Source organism: Suricata suricatta, chromosome 12, assembly GCF_006229205.1.
Source record: "Suricata suricatta isolate VVHF042 chromosome 12, meerkat_22Aug2017_6uvM2_HiC, whole genome shotgun sequence".
Lineage (NCBI taxonomy): Eukaryota > Metazoa > Chordata > Mammalia > Carnivora > Herpestidae > Suricata > Suricata suricatta.
This window is the reverse complement of record NC_043711.1, coordinates 6,876,044-6,880,724: the sequence shown is the minus strand read 5'-3', so window position 1 is coordinate 6,880,724 and position 4,681 is coordinate 6,876,044. Positions and strand designations below refer to the sequence as shown.

Below are 4,681 nucleotides of genomic sequence, written 5' to 3'. Positions count from 1 at the left end.
GTACTATGTAAAGATAGGAAATCATTTTCTGGCCTCTAACGAACAATATCTTTGTGGACTTAATAAAGTCTGTTCAAATTCAATATTTGACAATATTCCTGACAATATTCAAGGTGGCAAGCTTGGCAGTTACACTGTTGGTGGGTATGAACTGATGTTAATAAAAGAGACACAAAGAGGGGCACCTGGGTGGCTCAGTCGGTTGGGCATCTGACTTCAGCTCAGGTCATGATCTTGCAGTCAGTGAGTTTGAGCACCACGTTGGGCTCTGTACTGACAGCTCAGAGCCTGGAGTCTGCTTCAGATTCTGTATTTCCCTCCCTCTCTGCTTTTCCCCTGCTCGCTCGTGCTCTCTCTCAAAACTGAATAAATGTTAAAAAAATTTTTTTTAAATAGACGTAAAGATTAGTATTTTGTGGGTGGTGATGCAGGGCAGGAGGTGTGGTGGAAAGATGGAGTGCTACGGTAGAAGGTGCTGGAGAGTGGGCTTCTTCCCAGGGGGTTTAGAGGTGGACTAATAGGAGTGAGGTATCTCCTGAAGAAAGTTATTTTTGGAATGACACAAACCGGTCTCTGTCAGATTCCCCTACGAGCATGGCAGTGTGGGGGTATGTGTTGGCAGAAAGCAAGGATACCGGGATAACGGGCTGAGCAGACTGCAAGCAGCTCAGGAACAAAACAGAATTCCCAATATCACAAGATCAGCAAAATCGCCCTTGGTCCACTTTCGGCATTAAGGAGGGTCAGCCCTGGATGCTGCTGGTGCAGAAGCTCATGAACTGGGTGAAGTCCTCTCTATTCAGGAAATCTTCACAGGCAGATGTCATCTTAGGCCAATATCCTTGCCATCAAGGAGATTCTATGCATGGGCGATGCCGTCGGGATGTGGGCCTGGAGTCTCAGCATCTGCTCTTGGGTTGAAACACGGGATTACCTAGAGGGTTTGGGCCTCACCTGTAAAATGAAAGCACTCAGAGCAGAAGTAATGAGAACAGTGAACAGAATCATGGCTATGCTTGAAAGACTGTTTTTTTATGAAATTTTAGGCTTAAATATCGCATGAACAGTGCTGCCTTGCTTATGAAAGAATTTATGGTTAATGGGCCCTAAGAGGGTATACACCTGGGATGTGACCTCCAGACCTTATGTGATGGGAACAAGACAGAATATTTACAAAGACAGTTTAAAGATCAGGGCAAGATAGAGATCAATTTAGGGGACCATTTGTCAGACTGCAATGTTATCCCTGTTAAACTGTGTGTGATCTATCGGGGACACGAACGTTTTATTGGATAGTTTTTCCAAGGGGTTAGTGTTGTCTGTTTTGAGAAGCACAGTGTGACCAAAGTGTACAAACTTCCAGTTCTGAATAGGTTCTAATATACAGCATGGTGACGACAATTAATACTAATGTACTACAGACCTGCAAGTTGCTGACAGGGACTCTTCAATAGTCTGACTGCAAAAAAATAAATAATTACGTGAAGTCATGTAGGTGTTAACTAACACTGAAAGGTCATTTTGCAGTATAGAAGTCTATCAGATCATGTGCTCATTAAGCTTATACAATAACTACATATCTTCATAAATCTGGGGGAGAAAAAAGCAAAATTACCATTATTTGTTAGGAAATAAATACCTGTATGCATTCATTCAAATATTTGTTACATGAGCAAGGTGCAGTTTTCAGTATCTGAATTTATATCAGTGAACAAATATGGCCCTTTCAGATGATACAGGAAAAATATTTAAATTCATAGGCATACACTCTCAAACTATGAAATACAGGAATATACTGGCTGTTTTTTTTTTAATTTAAATAGTTTATTACCAAGTTGGTTTCCATATAACACCCAGTGCTCTTCCCTGCTAGTGCCCCTCTCTATGACCATCACCCCTTTCCCCTTCCCCCCCTCCCTCCTCAGCCCTGTTTGTTCTCAGCATTCAAAAGTCTCTCATGATTTGACTCACTCCCTCTCCTCAACTCTTCCCTGCCCCTTTCCCCTTCCCATGGTCCCGTTAGGTTTCTCCTGCTAGACGTATGAGTGAAAACATATGGTATCTGTCCTTCTCTGCCCGACTTATTTCGCTTAGCATGACTCCCTCCAGGTCCATCTATTTTGCTACAAATGGACAGATTTCATTCTTTCTCATTGCCATGTAGTACTCCCTTGTGTATATATACCACATCTTCTTGATCCATTCATCAGGTGATGGACATTTAGGCTCCTTCCATGTTTTGGCTATTGTTGACATTGCTGCTGTGAACATTGTGGTACATGTGCTCCTATGCATCAGCATTTCTGTCTCTCTTGGGTAAATCCCTAGCAGTGCTATTGCTGGGTCATAAGGGAGTTCTACAGATAGTTTTTTGAGGAACCTCCACACTGTTTTCCAGAGTGGCTGCACCAGTTTACATTCCCACCAGCAGTGTAGGAGGGTGCCCATCTCTCCACACCCTCGCCAGCATCCATAGTCTCTTGATTTGTTCATTTTAGCCACTCTGACTGGCGTGAGGTGGTATCTCAGTGTGGTTTTGATTTGTGTTTCCCTGATGATGAGTGATGTTGAGCATTGTTTCATGTGCCTGTAGGCCATCTGGATGTCCTCTTTGTAGACGTGTCTGTTCACGTCTTCTGTCCATTTCCTCACTGGATTATTCGTTTTTTGGGTGTGGAGTTTGGTGAGTTCCTTGTAGATTTGGGATACTAGCCCTTTATCTGATAATGTCATTTGCAACTATCTTTTCCCATTCTGTCGGTTGCCTATTAGTTTTCTTGATTACTTCCTTTGCATTGCAGAAGCTTTTTATCTTGATGAGGTCCCGATGGTTCATTTTTGCTTTCATTTCCCTTGCCTTTGGGGATGTATCGAGTCGGAAATTGCTGCAGTTGAGGTCAAAGAGGCTGTTTCCTACTTTCTCCTCGAGGATTTTTATGGTTTCCTGTCTCACATTCAGGTCCTTCAGCCATTTTGTGTTTATTTTTGTGTATGTTGTAAGAAAGTGGTCTAGTTTCATTCTTCTGCATGTTGCTGTCCAGTTCTCCCAGCACCACCTGCTAAAGAGGCAATCTTTTTTCCATTGGATACTCTTTCCTGCTTTGTCAAAAATTAATTGGCCGTACATTTGTGGGTCTAGTTCTGGGCTCTCTATTCTATTCCATTGGTTAGTTTATCCCTAGTATTTGATAGTTTTTCGTGCAATTGTGAATGGGATCGGTTTTTCGATTTCTCTTTCTGTTGCTTCATTATTGGTGTATAGGAATGCAACCGATTTCTGTACGTTGATTTTGTACCCTGCAACTTTACTGAGTTCATTGATCAGTTCTAGTAGGCTTCTGGTAGAGTTGATCGGGTTTTCAATACAGAGTATCATATCATCTGCGAAAAGTGAAAGTTTGACTTCTTTGCCAAATCTGATGCCTTTTATTTCCTTTTGTTGTCTGATTGCTGATGCTAGGACTTCCAGCACTATGTTAAACAACAGTGGTGAGAGTGGACACTCCTGTTGTGTTCCTGACTTCAGGAAGAAAGCTCTCAGTTTTTCCTCATTGAGGATGATATTAGCTGTGGGTCTCTCAAAAATGGCTTTTATGATGTTTAAGTAAGTTCCTTCTATCCCGACGTTCTCGAGGGTTTTTATTAAGAAGGGATGTTGTATTTTGTCAAATGCTTTCTCTGCATCTATCAACAGGATCAAAGGGTTTTTATCTTTTCTTTTGTTAATGTGATGTATCACATTGATGGATTTTGGAATGTTGAGCCATCCCTGTAACCCAGGAATGAATCCCACTTGATCATGATGGGTAAATTTTTTATATGCTGTTGAATTTGATTTGCTAGTATCTTGTTGAGTATTTTTGCATCTGTATTCATTAAGGATATTGGCCTGTAGTTCTCTCGCTCGCTCTCTCTCTCTCTCTCTCTCTTTCTGGGTCTCTGTGTGGTTTGGGTATCAAGGTGATGCTGGCTTCATAGAATGAGTTTGGAAGTTTTCCTTCTGTTTCATTTTTTGGACTAGTTTGAGAAGAATGGGTATTAGCTCTGCCTTAAATGTCTGGTAGAATTCTCCTGGGAAGCCATCTGGCCCGGGGCTCTTATTCATTTGGAGATTTTTGATAACTGATTTGGTTATCGGTCTATTCATGCTTTCTATCTCTTCTCGTTTGTATTTTGGTAGCGCATGTATGTTTAGGAATTTGTCCATTTCTTCTAGGTTGTCCAGTTTGTTGGCATATAATTTTTCATAGTAGTCTCTAATGATTGCTTGTATTTCTAAGGGATGGGTTGTAATAGATCCATTTTCATTCATGATTTTGTCTATTTGGGTGTTCTCTCTTCTTTCTAAGGAGCCTGGCTAGAGGTTTATCAATTTTATTTATTTTTTCAAAGAACCAACTCTTGGTTTCATTGATCTGCTCGGCTGTTTTGTTTTGTTTTGGCTTCTATATTGTTTATTTCTGCCCTGATCTTTGTTATTTATTTTCTTCTGCTGGGTTTGGGGTGCTCTTGCTGCTCCCCTTCTAGTTCCATTAGGTACTCTGTTAGATTTTGAATTTGCACTTTTTCTAGTTTGTTGATATAGGCCTGGATTGCAATATACTTTCCTCTTAGGACTGTCTTTGCTGCATCCCAGAGAGTTTGGATTGTTGAATTTTCGTTTTCATTTGTTTCCATATAT

The 4,681-nt window shown here is 41.0% G+C and overlaps 1 long non-coding RNA gene across 2 annotated transcripts in view; it reads right to left on the bottom strand.

Annotated features, from left to right (window-relative positions):
• Window positions 1-425: 425 nt before the first annotated feature.
• Window positions 426-4,681, bottom strand: part of LOC115275462 — a 21,341-nt gene continuing 17,085 nt past the window's right edge. Inside the window, exons 3-4 of one of the 2 annotated variants that reach the window (XR_003901578.1) lie at window positions 1,424-1,459; window positions 426-911 (exon numbers count right to left, since the gene is read on the bottom strand). This is a non-coding gene — a long non-coding RNA (uncharacterized LOC115275462). Of the gene's footprint in view, window positions 912-1,311; window positions 1,460-4,681 lie in introns of those variants that run through there. The other variant, XR_003901577.1, reaches the window with a different exon arrangement.